A 20,295-nucleotide genomic window follows, 5' to 3' on the forward strand; every position below is an offset into this window, starting at 1 on the left:
AACCTCCAAAGCCCAACCAGTCGGTGGAAATAATTTTGTGACTTCAACACAAGTACTGGTAGTAAGTAGAGTTAAATATACATTAAAAATAAGTTAACTTAATTACCACACATCTTACCAGTAATCTTTCAGACTCGGTACTTGTTTTATGTTCTAAGAATAGTTCTTGGCGTCTAAATGGTAATCTTATCTTCGGGGTTTCATAAGTAGTGTTTCAGTTTCTTGTTGATTTGGTGTTTTAGGTGTTCCTGTGAAGCTAATACTTTTTGAAGTTGGTGTCTTAAATATTGTTGGTGTTAACACGTCAAATAAAGAAATTGGATCTGGGTATTCTGGGGTTGGTCCTTGGAACCCGTGAAAATGCTTGGAACAAATGTGGCTCCACTTATTGATGTTTGACAATGTGAGATTTTCCTACCACAGGCTACGACCCATTTTTTGCACCTCTCAGGCTGAGATTTTTAAGAGGGAAATTTAACGAAAAAAACTCCAGGTGCTCCATTCACACTTTTGGTTTTTCAATTTTCTTTAGATTTGCAGGGACCATAAAGATTTTTTTCCCATTATGACTTTCTAAATGAAAATAATACTAACGTTATTACTGTTAATTGACCTAAAATATTATTTCCATTCTTACCTTGTCAAATCGCCTGGAATATTCGTCATAAACTTATGTTGTTTGTAAACGCGTAAAATTAAATTATATTTTAAATTCTTTATCAGGGTTCATACAATATTTCAAAAACCATTTTCCCTGATATTTCCAGGTTTTCCAGAGTAGTTTTGAATATTTTCCAGGTGTACTTTTTAAAACAATAGGGGTCTCTAAATTGTTAAAAGCATTACTGTTACACTTTCTAATATAATATAGTCAAGATTGAACGTATGAATTCAATACTAAGTAATAATTTCAGTAATACTAAAACAAATTGCACATAATTTGGAGTTCTCATAATTATTTTCCCTGATTTCCCGGATTTTTCAGGAAAAATTTCATTTCCCCTGACTTTTTTGCTTTAAATAAATTTCACTGATATTTCCTGGTTTTCACTGATTTCCATGTTTGTATGAACCCTGTTTATAATTAAAACAGAAAAGTTATTAAAGCAGCGAAACAAGCACTCTTTTCAACTGGCAAAAAACGACAAAATCAGTTTGAAAATCAACCAATCACCATCAATCAAAGAAACCGGAAATAAGCATCGCAACTGGGCCTCTCTTTAGAAACAAGCGGAAAAAAGCTCCACTAGAGGGAGCTGAAGCTTCCATTCCTGGGCTTTATATTCTTTGGTTTATTCACGTTGCAACGTTTTGAGAAGCTGTTAGCTTTGAATTCATTAAAAGAAATAAAGATACATAATTTGAGGAATATTTTATGTAGTATCTGTCTGCATAAGCAATGACTCGTAAGGACAAACATAAGTAAAAATTTCCATAAGTATGACACTAAATAAAGCTGTGTAATTTACTATCATAAGTATCAACAATCATAAGTATGACACTAAATACGAAGCTGTGAATGGTGTGTTTAACGAACAATCATAAGTAACTATATTTATAAATATGAGTATATGACACTATATGAAGCTGTGAGCGTGTGTTTAACGAACAAACATAAGTAACAATATCTATAAGTACGATACTAACAAGGAGAGTACCCGAGGTGTTTGAATATAGTGTTTTGGACATGCCTGGGGAATTAGCTTAATTAACATTACGATGTGGAACTTAAATTACGGCTGGACCGACTTTTTTACTCCTTAGGTAGTATGGGGAAATCGGTATAAATTGGAAAGAAAAACGACTGATTGCTCTAAATGGTAGTCTACTATATGAATTCCTCCGCTGCTTCTAATTAGGTTTTCTAATGCAACAAAATTACACGTTTGCAAATTATCCGTCAGAGAAATTAGGCTACACTCTGACGTCATCTTAATAAATATATTTACTCTATTTGCTTTGGAGAAGCGACTAATTTTTGTTTAATACAATTTTATTATTAACGTCACGCCGTAAATCAACAATTATTGTTCCTTGTCGTGTGTCTCTTTTTGCGAAATATTTAAGTAAGTGATATTATCACAGAAAGAAAATCGTCCCTTAGCAAGGTGCTCTCCAAAGATTGGAGACACCAAAAAACGACGAAGCCCGATACATATTCTGTGTTACGATAATTTCTAAGCCATACTTTCTTTATTCAGGGTTGCCACTTTTTACAGATTAAAATTACCTGACTTTTCCAGGTTTTCCCTGACTTATTTTGTGCCACAATTTTGTATTTTTAACCTATATTTTAGTAAAAGTTTCCTATTTGCAACCGAAATTAAATTCCCAGACATTTCCCGGATTTTGAGACATTTTTTTTAATTTCCCTGATTTTAGACTAATTTTTAAAATTCCCAGACATTTCCCTGATTTTGAAACAATGTTTTTAAATTTCCCTGATTTTAGACTAATTTTTAAGATTCCCTGACATTTCCCTGATTTTTAGACTAATTTTTAAAATTCCCTGGCATTTCCCTAATTTTTATAGCAAATTTTAAAAATTCCCTGATATAACCCAGATTTTGGGACAAATTTTAATAATTCCCTGATTTTTAGACTAATTTTTTAAAATTCCCTAACATTTCCCCGATTTTTTTTATTAATTTTTAAAATTTCCTGACATTTCCCTGATTTTTAGACTAATTATTAAATTCCTTGACATTTCCCTGATTTTTAGACTAATTATTAAATTCCCTGACATTTCCCTGATTTTTAGACTAATTTTTAAAATTCCCTGACATTTCCCAGATTTTAGGCTAATTTTTAAAATTCCCTGACATTTCCCTGATTTTTGGACTAATTTTAAAAATTCCCTGATTTTAAGACTAATTTTTAAAATTCCCTGACATTTCCCTGATTTTTAGACCAATTTTTAAAATTCCCTGACATTTCCCTATTTTTTAGGCAAATTTTAAAAATTCCTTGACATTTCCCTGATTTTTAGACTAATTTTGAAAATTCCCTGATTTTTAGACTAATTTTGAAAATGCCCTGATTTTTAGACTATTTTTTTAAATTCCCTGACATTTCCCGGATTTTTAAACTAATTTAAAAAATTCCCTGACATTTCCCTGATTTTTAGACCCATATTTAAATGCCCTGACATTTCCGGTTTTCCAGGTACCGTGGTAACCCTTGTTATTTCTACTTAGAGACGATTTATAGCACTCAATCCACCTCATGCTCGAAGAGTAAGCTAATTCCCCCTGAAATAATCATATCAACCCGGTAATTCACTGAATGACATTGGTTCCTTAAAACTGGTATCGTTCGATCTGATTGAAGCACACGCCACTGACGTTTTTCGTTTCTCCCTCTCGTGCCAAGGATTGTCTTAACATAGTCATTCTCCATAAGTATAAATATATTCTTGCTAAGATGTAAAAGATTTTTATTTCTGGAGAATATGCGGTTTCATATTTTTGCATTAATATAATAGACATAATAGTTCAGACTATTCCTTTGACAATTGTTGCGCAAAACGTCCTGTTAATTAGGTTTATGGGACGTTGTGTTAAATGTGTTTCATTTTGTGCTATACTCAGTTGCAGGTTAAGAAAGGCAAAATATCTAGAACATTTGGCGGAAAGATACTAGCACGAATTTCAGGTAAATCGGCATCGGAAATTTCGAATTTCGCCAATTTTCTGTTGAATTATTACTAAAGGTTCCTACACGTGTTACATTAATCCATTTTTGAAATTTCTATCGCGTAAATTTCAAAGTAATCAATAAATATTTAATGTAGATAGTAGAGGGAAAGTGAGGGTATGACATCGATCCCGGGTTCGGGTTTGGGTTCGGGATCGAAATCCGGGGTTTAAGGGGTGAAATGGGGGTAAAATCGTCGAAAAGTCAATGTATTTATGATATTTCTCGCGACGATTTGTTTTTTCGTATATCAACATATTATGTCCAGGCCAACTTGTTCATTTATCTACGCTTATCTCGAAAGATACTTGAACGTATATCTTATCAAGTTTTATCGTACGGAATAAGTTGAAATGATGTAAAAATTGATAACCTAGGCGACGCGTGCGCAGATTACCCCGGGGGACGCGGTTAATTTGAATTTAAGAGTGTTTTGACGTCATGGAATATTCGTTGTTAAAGTAGAATGGAAATATTTTTAAACTTCATTTTAATATCATTGTAGTATGCTTGACACTTGAACCAATCTCACGAGTATTTCTTAAAACGAATATCTCGATCGCGTTTTATCGTACGAAATAAGTAGAAATTATGTAAGTTGTATGATTAATAACCTAGGCAGGAAGATAGCGCGCGCGTGCGTGGATTACCTGGGAGGCGTGGATTACCTGGGAGGCGCGGATTGCCCGGGCGCGCGGTTAATTTTAATTTAAAACATGGATTCCCTCTCCGAAATAATTCATGTACCCAAAATTGGACCGCAAGTTTTTTTCTTTTAGGGGAATCTCTATGGGAGTTTAACATTACAATAAAGCTAATAGGTCCAGTTTGGGGTACTTTTGGTCCGAAATGGGGTACATAGGGCCGAAAATGGTGACTTTGGTCGTTTTAAGGGTACTTTTGTTCAATTTTGGTCCATTTTTGGGTACATCAGAAAAGCAGTTGGAAAAACGAAGAGCCTTATTTTTTTTTTCCCACCCATCTCCAAACTCCAAAAATTTATTGCTTTAATTTATTTATCGCTTCCGTAGGTATAAAATAAGATAAAAACCACTTACCTATATTTTAATTACGGTAAATTAAAAATACTTAATTAGTGTACTAAGTTACGTTTAAAAGAACCTTTTGTAACAATTCCAATATGTAAATATAGGTATAAGGATTGAAAAAATACTTAAAGTGGTTTTACTGATAAACTCTAAAGGAATTTAACTTTAAAGGGTATCTTAGATTATTGTTTTTAATTTTATTCAAGTTGAAAACGTATTAAGAGTCCTTCAAAGTACTATAAAAGGATTTTATTTACGAACTTAATTCATATTTTCTTCAAACTTTCAATTCGCTTTTATTACTATTTAAATACGGTAAAATATAATTCTTATACACAAATATAGTCAGAAAGATACTATAAAACACTAAAATTAAAATTAAATTAAATTTGTGTGGATAAGATTTGTAAATATCATTTTGAAACTAATACCTTTCACGCTTTATTTAAGTCAAGCCAATAAAAACAATTACCTATATTTTAAATACGGTAAAATATAAATACATTTCCGATATGTAAATAGGTAGAATAACACTATGAAAAGTTCCTTTTTCTTCTTTTAATACGACAACACACAACTCTGATACGAAAATATATAAAGAAAATATTAAAAAAAAATTTACTCTACGTTCGATACGTTAAAATACATTTCCGATACACAAATATAGATAAAGAAATACTATAAAATGTAAAAAGGTAGAAAAATACTACACATTAACCATTATGAATTTAAGCTTACAACATCCTTCACGTATAGAGCATAACATATATGTTCAGAGTTAACTTGTTTCCTCGTTATCTTTATCGCATGTGTTTTAAATAGCGTATGGAATAAGTTAAGAATGTACTGAAATGGTGTATGTTTAAACCTCGTAGAATAAAGAGTAAAACATATGTTCAGATTCGGCTTGATTACTAAAGCGAATAACACAGAGACGTTTCCGGTGTAGTCACGTAGGAAGAAAAATACTACAACACTCTCTATACTCTACATTCAACACGTTAAAATATACTTCCGAAATGCCAATATAGGTAGTAAAATACTACAAAATCTCTATACTTTACCTTCAATACGTTAAATTACATTCCAATATGTAAATATAGGAGGAAAAATACTACAAAAGCCTCTTTTCTTGGCGTTCAATATGTTAAAATAGATTTCTGAAATGCAAATGTAGGTAGTAAATACTACAAAATCTCTATACTCTACCTTCAATACGTTAAATTACATACCAATATGTAAATATAGGTAGTAAATACTACAAAAGCCTCTTTTCTTGGCGTTCAATATGTTAAAATAGATTTCTGAAATGCAAATATAGGTAGTAAATACTACAAAAGCCTCTTTTCTTGGCGTTCAATATGTTAAAATAGATTTCTGAAATGCAAATATAGGTAGTAATTACTACAATTTAAAAAACGTTGGTAAAAAGAATATCATTTTAACTTATTTAATTGTGTTTTTTACCCAACCAAGCATTTATTTGAATAAAAGTGGTATTTATTTAAATAACCAATAGTTAAATAAAAATTGTTAAATGTTTAAATAATCGAAAGTGAACAAGCCTATTTTTTAAATAAAACAAACAGACTTTAGAGTTGATAAGATTTGTAAATATCATTTGAAACTAATAATTTTCACGCTTTATTTAAGTCAAGCAATTACATTTGTAAATATTGTAAATATTTTTAGGTAATAAAGAAATTAAGAAATGTTTTAATTAAAATATCTTTCATTTTCTACTACATTTTTAAAAATGAAAGAAGTTTAACAATATAATTATTCTAATATAATTTCAAAATCAGGTATTATTTAAAGTACAAATGCATAATTTAGTGAAGCAATTCTTATTTAAATACTTTTATTTAATTAATTTGTGTATCTGAAATGTATTTATTGAAAAATAAGTGGGTTTTACTATTTATCACGGTTTTATATATATATATATATATATATATATATATTGGAATTCTTACAAAAGGTTCTTTTAAACGTAACTTAGTACATTAATTTATTTTGGAAGTTCAAAACGTATTAAGAGCCCTTCAGAGTACTATAAAAGGATTTCATTTACAAACTAAATTAATATTTTCTTCAAACTTTCAATTCGTTATAATTCGAATTTAAATGAAAACATCATGGATTATAGGTGCGTAATCTACTATACCTGAAAAATGGACTTTTAGAGTTGATAAGATTTGTAAATATCATTTGAAACTAATAATTTTCACGCTTTATTTAAGTCAAGCAATTACATTTTTAAAAATGAAAGAAGTTAAACAATATAAAAATTTGTAAATATTGTAAATATTTTTAGGTAATAAAGAAATTAAGAAATGTTTTAATTTAAATATCTTTCATTTTCTACTACATTTTTAAAAATGAAAGAAGTTTAACAATATAATTATTCTAATATAATTTCAAAATCAGGAATTATTTAAAGTACAAATGCATAATTTAGTGAAGCAATTCTTATTTAAATACTTTTATTTAATTAATTTGTGTATCTGAAATGTATTAATTGAAAAATAAGTAGGTTTTACTATTTATCACGGTTTTTTATATATATACATATATATTGGAATTGTTACAAAAGGTTCTTTTAAACGTAACTTAGTACATTAATTTATTTTGGAAATTCAAAACGTATTAAGAGCCCTTCAGAGTACTATAAAAGGATTTCATTTACAAACTAAATTAATATTTTCTTCAAACTTTCAATTCGTTATAATTCGAATTTAAATGAAAACATCATGGATTATAGGTGCGTAATCTACTATTAGACCGAACGGATTAAAAAAATACTTAAAGTAAGTGGTTTTACTGATAAACTAAAGGAATTTAACTTTAAAGGGTATCTTAGATTATTGTTTTTAATATTATTCAAATTCAAAACGTATAAAGAATGGACTTTAGAGTTGATAAGATTTGTAAATATCATTTGAAACTAATAATTTTCACGCTTTATTTAAGTCAAGCAATTACATTTTTAAAAATGAAAGAAGTTAAACAATATAAAAATTTGTAAATATTGTAAATATTTTTAGGTAATAAAGAAATTAAGAAATGTTTTAATTTAAATATCTTTCATTTTCTACTACATTTTTAAAAATGAAAGAAGTTTAACAATATAATTATTCTAATATAATTTCAAAATCAGGTATTATTTAAAGTACAAATGCATAATTTAGTGAAGCAATTCTTATTTAAATACTTTTATTTAATTAATTTGTGTATCTGAAATGTATTAATTGAAAAATAAGTGGGTTTTACTATTTATCACGGTTTTTTATATATATACATATATATTGGAATTGTTACAAAAGGTTCTTTTAAACGTAACTTAGTACATTAATTTATTTTGGAAGTTCAAAACGTATTAAGAGCCCTTCAGAGTACTATAAAAGGATTTCATTTACAAACTAAATTAATATTTTCTTCAAACTTTCAATTCGTTATAATTCGAATTTAAATGAAAACATCATGGATTATAGGTGCGTAATCTACTATTAGACCGAACTAATTAAAAAAATACTTAAAGTAAGTGGTTTTACTGATAAACTCTAAAGGAATTTTGGAATTTTCTAGAATAGCAAAGTAAAACTAAAACGTAAACCAAGTTTAAAACGAAACTAATAACTGGGAGAAAGGTTGAAGTAAGTAATTTTTTTTGATTTTTCGTTTTTTAATTTTTGAGTTCCCTATATTATTATAAACTAAATTAAATATAATTTATGAAAATTTGTGATAAAAGATCTGCTCCTTCGTGTTTTACATATATTTAAAAACTCGAGATTTTAATGAATTGTTTTCAAAGCATGAAAAAAAATAGCAGATCCTTTGATTTTAATTGTAGTTAGTAGTTACTTAAAAAAAAAGTCGCTAGCTGACTTGGAGCTGGTGTAGTTAAATTTTAAAAATGTGTATTTTAAATTTGGTTTGTAAAAGTTTTTTTTGAAAAAGTTTAGTATTATAGTTTAAATTTATTAAATAAAATAAAATATAAATTATACATTTGGTTTAGTATTTTACTATTGCAAGTAAAATTAATAGTAATTTCAATTACTTTAGTTTTTTTGACAAATATGCAAACTATTTAGTTATTTCAAAAACAAATACGTCGAATTATTTGGTTCTTTCATTTTTAAAAATGTAGTAGAAAATGAAAGATATTTAAATTAAAACATTTCTTAATTTCTTTATTACCTAAAAATATTTACAATATTTACAAATTTTTATATTGTTTAACTTCTTTCATTTTTAAAAATGTAATTGCTTGACTTAAATAAAGCGTGAAAATTATTAGTTTCAAATGATATTTACAAATCTTATCAACTCTAAAGTCCATTTTTCAGGTATTAGTAAGTATTTCATACAAACTAACTTCTAAAATATGGATTTAGTTCGTAAATAAAATTCTTTTAAATTACTTTGAAGGACTCTTTATACGTTTTGAATTTGAATAATATTAAAAACAATAATCTAAGATACCCTTTAAAGTTAAATTCCTTTAGTTTATCAGTAAAACCACTTACTTTAAGTATTTTTTAATCCGTTCGGTCTAATAGTAGATTACGCACCTATAATCCATGATGTTTTCATTTAAATTCGAATTATAACGAATTGAAAGTTTGAAGAAAATATTAATTTAGTTTGTAAATGAAATCCTTTTATAGTACTCTGAAGGGCTCTTAATACGTTTTGAACTTCCAAAATAAATTAATGTACTAAGTTACGTTTAAAAGAACCTTTTGTAACAATTCCAATATATATGTATATATATAAAAAACCGTGATAAATAGTAAAACCCACTTATTTTTCAATTAATACATTTCAGATACACAAATTAATTAAATAAAAGTATTTAAATAAGAATTGCTTCACTAAATTATGCATTTGTACTTTAAATAATACCTGATTTTGAAATTATATTAGAATAATTATATTGTTAAACTTCTTTCATTTTTAAAAATGTAGTAGAAAATGAAAGATATTTAAATTAAAACATTTCTTAATTTCTTTATTACCTAAAAATATTTACAATATTTACAAATTTTTATATTGTTTAACTTCTTTCATTTTTAAAAATGTAATTGCTTGACTTAAATAAAGCGTGAAAATTATTAGTTTCAAATGATATTTACAAATCTTATCAACTCTAAAGTCCATTTTTCAGGTATAGTAGATTACGCACCTATAATCCATGATGTTTTCATTTAAATTCGAATTATAACGAATTGAAAGTTTGAAGAAAATATTAATTTAGTTTGTAAATGAAATCCTTTTATAGTACTCTGAAGGGCTCTTAATACGTTTTGAACTTCCAAAATAAATTAATGTACTAAGTTACGTTTAAAAGAACCTTTTGTAACAATTCCAATATATATATATATATATATATATATATATATAAAACCGTGATAAATAGTAAAACCCACTTATTTTTCAATAAATACATTTCAGATACACAAATTAATTAAATAAAAGTATTTAAATAAGAATTGCTTCACTAAATTATGCATTTGTACTTTAAATAATACCTGATTTTGAAATTATATTAGAATAATTATATTGTTAAACTTCTTTCATTTTTAAAAATGTAGTAGAAAATGAAAGATATTTTAATTAAAACATTTCTTAATTTCTTTATTACCTAAAAATATTTACAATATTTACAAATGTAATTGCTTGACTTAAATAAAGCGTGAAAATTATTAGTTTCAAATGATATTTACAAATCTTATCAACTCTAAAGTCTGTTTGTTTTATTTAAAAAATAGGCTTGTTCACTTTCGATTATTTAAACATTTAACAATTTTTATTTAACTATTGGTTATTTAAATAAATACCACTTTTATTCAAATAAATGCTTGGTTGGGTAAAAAACACAATTAAATAAGTTAAAATGATATTCTTTTTACCAACGTTTTTTAAATTGTAGTAATTACTACCTATATTTGCATTTCAGAAATCTATTTTAACATATTGAACGCCAAGAAAAGAGGCTTTTGTAGTATTTACTACCTATATTTGCATTTCAGAAATCTATTTTAACATATTGAACGCCAAGAAAAGAGGCTTTTGTAGTATTTACTACCTATATTTACATATTGGTATGTAATTTAACGTATTGAAGGTAGAGTATAGAGATTTTGTAGTATTTACTACCTACATTTGCATTTCAGAAATCTATTTTAACATATTGAACGCCAAGAAAAGAGGCTTTTGTAGTATTTTTCCTCCTATATTTACATATTGGAATGTAATTTAACGTATTGAAGGTAAAGTATAGAGATTTTGTAGTATTTTACTACCTATATTGGCATTTCGGAAGTATATTTTAACGTGTTGAATGTAGAGTATAGAGAGTGTTGTAGTATTTTTCTTCCTACGTGACTACACCGGAAACGTCTCTGTGTTATTCGCTTTAGTAATCAAGCCGAATCTGAACATATGTTTTACTCTTTATTCTACGAGGTTTAAACATACACCATTTCAGTACATTCTTAACTTATTCCATACGCTATTTAAAACACATGCGATAAAGATAACGAGGAAACAAGTTAACTCTGAACATATATGTTATGCTCTATACGTGAAGGATGTTGTAAGCTTAAATTCATAATGGTTAATGTGTAGTATTTTTCTACCTTTTTACATTTTATAGTATTTCTTTATCTATATTTGTGTATCGGAAATGTATTTTAACGTATCGAACGTAGAGTAAATTTTTTTTTAATATTTTCTTTATATATTTTCGTATCAGAGTTGTGTGTTGTCGTATTAAAAGAAGAAAAAGGAACTTTTCATAGTGTTATTCTACCTATTTACATATCGGAAATGTATTTATATTTTACCGTATTTAAAATATAGGTAATTGTTTTTATTGGCTTGACTTAAATAAAGCGTGAAAGGTATTAGTTTCAAAATGATATTTACAAATCTTATCCACACAAATTTAATTTAATTTTAATTTTAGTGTTTTATAGTATCTTTCTGACTATATTTGTGTATAAGAATTATATTTTACCGTATTTAAATAGTAATAAAAGCGAATTGAAAGTTTGAAGAAAATATGAATTAAGTTCGTAAATAAAATCCTTTTATAGTACTTTGAAGGACTCTTAATACGTTTTCAACTTGAATAAAATTAAAAACAATAATCTAAGATACCCTTTAAAGTTAAATTCCTTTAGAGTTTATCAGTAAAACCACTTTAAGTATTTTTTCAATCCTTATACCTATATTTACATATTGGAATTGTTACAAAAGGTTCTTTTAAACGTAACTTAGTACACTAATTAAGTATTTTTAATTTACCGTAATTAAAATATAGGTAAGTGGTTTTTATCTTATTTTATACCTACGGAAGCGATAAATAAATTAAAGCAGTAAATTTTTGGAGTTTGGAGATGGGTGGGAAAAAAAAATAAGGCTCTTCGTTTTTCCAACTGCTTTTCTGATGTACCCAAAAATGGACCAAAATAGAACAAAAGTACCCTTAAAACGACCAAAGTCACCATTTTCGGCCCTATGTACCCCATTTCGGACCAAAAGTACCCCAAACTGGACCTATTAGCTTTATTGTAATGTTAAACTCCCATAGAGATTCCCCTAAAAGAAAAAAACTTGCGGTCCAATTTTGGGTACATGAATTATTTCGGAGAGGGAATCCATGTTTTAAATTCAAATTAACCGCGCGCCCGGGCAATCCGCGCCTCCCAGGTAATCCACGCCTCCCAGGTAATCCACGCACGCGCGCGCTATCTTCCTGCCTAGGTTATTAATCATACAACTTACATAATTTCTACTTATTTCGTACGATAAAACGCGATCGAGATATTCGTTTTAAGAAATACTCGTGAGATTGGTTCAAGTGTCAAGCATACTACAATGATATTAAAATGAAGTTTAAAAATATTTCCATTCTACTTTAACAACGAATATTCCATGACGTCAAAACACTCTTAAATTCAAATTAACCGCGTCCCCCGGGGTAATCTGCGCACGCGTCGCCTAGGTTATCAATTTTTACATCATTTCAACTTATTCCGTACGATAAAACTTGATAAGATATACGTTCAAGTATCTTTCGAGATAAGCGTAGATAAATGAACAAGTTGGCCTGGACATAATATGTTGATATACGAAAAAACAAATCGTCGCGAGAAATATCATAAATACATTGACTTTTCGACGATTTTACCCCCATTTCACCCCTTAAACCCCGGATTTCGATCCCGAACCCAAACCCGAACCCGGGATCGATGTCATACCCTCACTTTCCCTCTACTGTAGATTAATATTTTTAAGCTTCATTATAGCGTATATTTAGTGTTGTGCGCCTAAACAATCATCAAATAGCACGGTTAATGTACTTCAACGTGGTAATTTCGGAATTACCGTTCTATACTTACCCTGGACTCGCCAAACGAAATTTTTTTAAGTACTTGAAGTACTAAAGATTAATTATTAAAACTGTTTTTAAATTTTATCTATATGTTAATTAATTATCACTTTGAAATATAACGCAATAAACGGTATTTTCCTAAATTATACAACGCGCGCTTGTATACTCAGAAATCCAACCGTGATCGTGGGCATTCAAGCGCTGAAAGAACTGGACTACGGTCTTAATTACTTAATTATTCATTGTTTAAATTAGATTAAAATCATCGTGAACCAAACTACAACACAACAATGAAATGTTACATAGCGCTTATATACAAATTAGAATGATATAACGGAACGGAGTATAAAAAAAAATTAATGAGATAACGTAGAATAGATAAGCTGCCCGCCCATGCCAACGTCCGAACATCCCGCCCACCTTGAAGAACGTTCAAACTCCAAGGGTAACGAACAAAGCTTCACGACGGGTCTTTGGCATGTTTTCTCCGCCGTCTTCACCGTGACTACCCGAACCCATCCATACGCGCCAGCTAGGAGCAACAAACACAACGCCCCACACAAGGAGAACGCAACCCGTCAAAAGTCGTGGAGTTTCTTGCGTACGTTTTTCATTGGCTAGACGCTTTAGCGCCTGCTGCCGTCGGAAGGGGAAAATTCGGAAATTGTTTTCCTCCCCGTCCGTAAAACGTTCAGCGTAAGGGCTCGTGACGCTCGTCCAATGAAATTCGTACACAACCCTTTGTTAGCGTGTTTAAAGGCTAGTTGCGTTCTCATTGTGTTTGTTGCTCCTAGGCGCCAGGATGAACTTGCGTGACTCGACCCATCTTCCACCTAGATGGAGGAAGATCGTCCGTTTTCAGCAGGACCAGGTCACCGACGTCGAGGTTGGGTTTGGATGTGGCCCACTTCGGACGCTGCTGCAGCCGTGCAAGGTACTCGCTGCTGCAGCGTCTCCAGAAATGTTTGAGGAGCTGCTGTCCCAGCTGCCTGCGATAACGTAGAATAGATAAGCCGTCCGCCCAGGCCAACGTCCAAACAAACCGTAAACAGGCCAAATTCGAACTTCCCGCCGCCGATTTACCAGAATTTAAGAAATTGGTGCTAGTATCTTTCCGCCAAATATACTATATGGCATTTCTTAACCTGCAACTGAGTATAGTTTCACACTCAACAGATGATTTCGACACGCCAGAGGTAAATCCTTTAGATATTTAAAAGTATAGTTGAATTTACCTGAAATAATAGTTGTATACCAAGTGTAAAACGTTGCCGCAATAACACTCTTGCAAATTTTGGTCAATATTATTGCAGAGTTTGAAATACAGTTTGAGAAAGTCGCTTACTCTTTAAGTTTCAGCAAATTAAAATTCAAAAGTCGCCCACTACTTTCCACAGATTTAGTTTCAGGCATTATATTTTATCCGCTAGACATATTTACGTTAAATCACTGTTATTCGCTACTACTACCAAAGGCTGGTATTTTTAGAATATAGTTCTCTAGTGACGAATCTATTTAGATCATAAGAACCCCTACTTTTAGTATTGAAAGGTCATGAACAGTTAAACTATATTTAACCAAGGACTACAAAAATGTTACTTTATTTTTGTCAATTAACATGTTTATTTTAGAGCCCGAGTGCAATGTTTGTAATTTGTGATATAACAAAATATGAAATTCCTGCATGCAAATTTGACAAGAAAACGAACGTTTTCCCTTTTCGATGTATTTCAAACAAAATGATCTTAATCTGACAACCCTGCTATATTTTTTGGTCTACTGGCAGGGACCTAGGCATGGTCTTGAAACCGAGTGAAGTACATTAAAAGGTTGTGAACTGTGACTGACGGACGGACAATATCGGTTGGGAAAATAGGCGGATTTGCATCACTTCCGTATACAGATCATTAACGAAATACCTGTGGACGCACCTAATTTATATTAAGTTAACACGGGAACCCATGAGTAAATTTAATTTAAAAAATGTTAGGTCTTAAGCCCCATTATCATGCTCGCTGGTAGCGGGTAAAAATCGACAAAATCCGCTTCCGCTACACAGTTGTTCACTTTCCGCGTCGATCCGTTTCAAACAGATATTTTAGCTTTATTTTCACGCTTGCGAGTAGCGGATGCGAATTTTGATGATTTGTGTCCGTTACCAGCGAGCATGAAAATGGGCCTTTAGACATTTGATTAGATTAAAGCATTTTCTGTACTCTGTAGAAATATACTCTGCTAATCACAGCGTAGTTTATATTGACATACGGATATGAAAATAAACTTAAAGGGAATGTAACCTGCAAAGCAATCTTTATGGAAGACCCCTTCAATTTTTCAAACTGCCCTGTACAGTGGCGCTAAATATTTTTAAAGCCAAATACGTGAGGTGATATTCCCTTTAATATTCGAAACCGAGCCCTTCGAAAACTACGCGCCCCAGGCAATTGGAAGTTGACACGTTTGGAAATTTTGGTCTTTGTTATTCTTGGTATGTTCAGTAGGATTTACAATGCAACAAAACCAGGGGATATTCTATTTCTAGGTCATCTGGTTTACCCCGTAAAATCCTTCTTTTGTGGCTGAAGTGAAAGCTTTTCCCACATATTCTCAAATAGTCACGGTTCGGGTATAGCTCTCATTAACCATGAAGTGAACATTACAGTTAGTTAGTGATAGTTCTTTAGTAGTTAAGGAAAAGGAAGGAAGATCAATAGATTCGAGTCGATGTTTAATATAGAGCTCTGACACTGGCCATAAGCTCCGCCTCCGTTTCCATGACAACCGCTGTAGCAGACGACTTTTCAAACTCTTGGAGGACAAGCACGGTTTTACAGCGGGAAAAACTATGGAAGATAGCTAGTCATTTTTAATTTATTTCAGTTTTAAAATTGGTTATAAGTCAAAAGTTACTAATAAGTGAATATTTTAAAAGTCTGTGTATTACGGACGTAGCAGTGGGGAAGCGGTATGCTAATAAAATTACTTTAATAGATGGTGAAGATACATATTTAGTTGGGGTTAGGCCCAATGACAACATAACTGATATCAGACTGTGGATTCCAATTACATATTTAGATTTATTTACATACTTAATTTTACGTAAAAGTGCATACACGCTTGATGAATTGAAAGCTTATAAAAGTTTAGAAGCGTACAATTTTTATTTTGACAACTGTTTTTTCCCCATTTTTAAATGCAAGCAATTTCACCTCAGTACAATGGAAACCTACTGAATCCTCGTATCTATGAATAATTAAATATAATGTTTTAAAAGATATTTTGAAGGATCATATTTATGTTTTACCAGCAAGTATTAAATGTCCAGGCCCCAGATTTTTTAATATACCACAATTTTCAGTCAAGTGTTTATGAGACACTCTTCTACCCCATGCTTTGGACAAAAATGAAACAGAGCATAAATTGGTTACTCCAATTAAGAACTGCCCTTCAGCTAACAAATTATACTGTTTTTCCATGAAAATCCCGAAACAGTAAATTTTAACAGCTCCTTTATTCCCGAACACATTAAAAAATGAACGTGGCATAGTTTTGTAGAGTTGATCTCTAGATGGACAAATAACAAGATGCCCAAGTTGAAAGGGAAAATACATCCAAAATTGAATGGAATATTCTTGATGCTGTGTGATTGGAAACATTAAACCTGTACGCTATATCTAAAAAGTCCAGATTTAATCTCAACTTCATTAGAAAAATAATAACTTGTTCAAATTTCGCTAGAGCAGATTTATTTGGTTTGACAATGTTGAATACAATCATCAGAGTTTCACAACTTGATAAGCCTGTAATAATATTTCACTTTCAATTAATCTAGAAAGTTTTCTTCCGTAATTGCTGTAGCTTTGAGTTTCGCGGTAGTTTTTGGAATTAAGTTTTGGTTTCTAAAGATTTCTTATTCAATTTTGACTATATCTTTTTCACACAAATCCGATTGAGTTGAAGCATCTTGAATGTTACGACAAACTTGAATGCACCAATAGACGAAGACTCTTCGTGTTCAGGTAAAGAAACGATATCTTCAAGAACCACCTCTTCTTCCGAAACCATAAGGGTGTCTTTTGGCTCTTTAGGCGTATCATGGGTGTTTGTCTTTGATTTAGTAATTTATAATCTTCGCAGTAATCTTTCTCTTCTATCCATAATCTTTAAATGTTAATTGGAATTTTGAGATTTGTAACCCAAATTCAAACTTTGGATCCAATCTCTGTTATCTTGGTCTAACAATTTGGCAGGGGCTCCTGAAACAAATATTTGTTAATTTACCATTATTTACTTAAATTTTAAAAGAAACATATAAACTCACCTGTGATGAAATGAAGAGAACATATTATTGCACTTTTAATTTTGTCTTTACTTGGTTCTTTCCTTTATAAAGCTTGAATCCACCTTTGCCTCCTTATTTTTGAGTTTTCCTATGCCTTGGTTCTTATTATTTTCGTTTAATGATGGAAAGCGATAAAAATATACCTTATTGCCGTCTCGATTTCCGCGTATCGTAAAAAGCGCAAAAATTATTTATTTTTAACATGTTAAATAGATAATTTCACGAAATTAATAAGAAAATAAGTAAGTTTATTGTAAGCTCTATATGCCGCCAAAACCCTGTTTGCCCTCCAAGGCTCGTTTTCAAATTAAGAATATGACGTCACACCTACGTAATTTGGCTAGACCGCGCCCAGTGTCAGAGCTCTATTCCAATATGAAACGTCAGAAAAACTGACCTGTCCCGCAGATTTTGTTAATAGATACAAAGCGATTGTATACCATTGGGCCGAATCCCATTCGTCCAAATGTACCAGTGAACCGAATTCCAATTGACCGAAAAATGCGTTTTGCGCGGTTTTCAATCAATATAATGTTAGGGATAAATTTTTATATAAATATATAAAAGATACATTAAATACAACTACTATACATTCGGTCAAATGGGAATCCGGTCGTATGGGAAAACTCATACAAGCGAATTCCCATTCGGCCGAATCAAACGATTTTGACGGATTTTTACCTAACCTAACCTTACCTAAGCTCAACCAGAACTATAGCCTATACTATGTCTTTAGTGTCGGTTTAACTTATAAAACGTGCAATGTATTATAAGTATTGGCGCCGCGCACTCGCTTCGCTCGAGCGCTGGGGGCGCATTGCGCCACCCCAACCTCATTCTTGCTATCACGATGGCCGTCTACAACGCGACCTAGAGGACAGTACTTAGCCAAACGCAGCTAGTATTGTCCAATCCGATAATAAACCAACCTACACTCTAAATATTGTTGGGTAAATAATGTTGGGTAAAATATTTTTTGACCTATTTTGAGTCACCCAATTCGGGTTATTACAACGTTTTTGGGTAGCTGGGTTTCACCAAGGCTTTTGGGTTATTTATGGATTATAGCACAAACCCAACTTGTGTTGTTTTCTGCCCAAAAAGTAGTAAAAGAAATTTGGTCGTCTTTTCAACTTTCTGGTTCATAGAATAAAAGTTATTTCTCACTTTTTCGGATATTCGTTTCCCGCCTCATAAACTAGCGACAGACGTTGGAAGGAGTTTGCTTAAGGGTAAATTAATTTATTGTACTTAAGATTACGTTTAAAATTAGATCCGAGTTACAAATTGTTTATTATTAGATTTAATTTGCACAAATCTAAGCTGTTGACAAGTTTCCACCTCTTCACCAGCAGCTTTCCAGACTGTTGTAATAAGCCCTAGCTCTTAAAAAGCCTAAGATTTGGGTCTTTGAAATGGTTGCTTTGTTAAAGCAACAAGTACTATTAACCTTCTTTACTATTAGGTTCCGTTAATAATTAATCAAAGCCAAGATTTAAAGTGCCCTATTTAAAATTGACGTAACGTTGATTTTTATAATTGGTAGTATAAAACACGTTTGTTAAGTTACCATGTTACATCAGAGGCGAGCAGAAGTTGAAAGCGCTTGCTATTTTTGAAAATCTCCCACAATGGGCGCGCACTTTAGTTTGAAAATGATCGTGTTTCACTCACGACGTCAGTGAGGAAGCCCCACTGAGCAAACACTATGAAAACGCTGAAACATTCACTAGCCCATGAAGGTTTACGGCGGGGTTAGCGAGATTGTTAGAGCGTCAATGAGCGGAATACCATATTTGGTATTTTCTTGAAGGTTTGATTGGTAAAAAAAAAGCCAAAATTTCAGTTAGAGATTCAAACAAGAAAGGTTTCACCCATTTAGGGATAATCAGCACTGTGAGGGAATTCCGTGTTAGCTCAGAAGAAGCTGCCGATATCAGTAAACATACATCCAGGGTGCCCTATATGTGAGCAGTCCATTGCAATTTATAGTGAGGTTATTCACCTATTATTGCATGGCGGTAGCTAAACAGCCGACAACAATTATGCTAGGGCTTCCGTTTGAAAATCCAACGTTAAAAATTATATCAAATGTCAAAATTTCTTTCGGAGAAAAGGGCGAACCGGTCTACTATTCGAATCTCTGGCTGAAATTTTGACTTTTGATGTAGTTCTTAACGTTAGATTTTCAAACGGAAACCCGAGCGTAAAGGTTGTCTGCTGTATAGCGACCACCTTGCAATAATAGGTGAACAACTTCACTATAAATCTCAATGGATTGCTCACATTTAGGGAACCCTGGATGAATATTAATTTAATGATATCGGCAGCTTCTTCCGAGTAAAGATGGAGTTCCTAGACAGTGCTGATAAGCCTCAAATTGGGGAACTGGTTTGCGGTTTGAATCTCTGACTGAAATTTGGATTCTGTATATATTTCTTAACGTTGGAGTTTGAAATAGAAGCTCGAGCCTAAAAGCTGTCTACTATAAAGCGACCGTCATGCAATAGAAAGTGAATAACTTCGCTGTAAAATTCAATGCACCGCTCACATATAGGGCACCCTGGATGTATAATGGGTAGTAACAATGGGAATGGTAGAATAAGTACCTTCACGAGTGAATATATATCAAATTTCTGACGGAGTAATCCAGTTCTTTGGGTCAAATATATTTGGCTCTTTTAATTGGGCCACTTTTTCAATCAACCCTTATAATTGGGTATTTTAAACTACCAAGATATTTGGGTTAAATTAACAACTTAACCTTAAAATTTGGGCTATTTTGAATATAACCCATT

The sequence above is a fragment of the Leiobunum rupestre genome, chromosome 5 (assembly GCF_980474605.1).
Source record: "Leiobunum rupestre chromosome 5, qqLeiRupe1.1.hap1, whole genome shotgun sequence".
Lineage (NCBI taxonomy): Eukaryota > Metazoa > Arthropoda > Arachnida > Opiliones > Sclerosomatidae > Leiobunum > Leiobunum rupestre.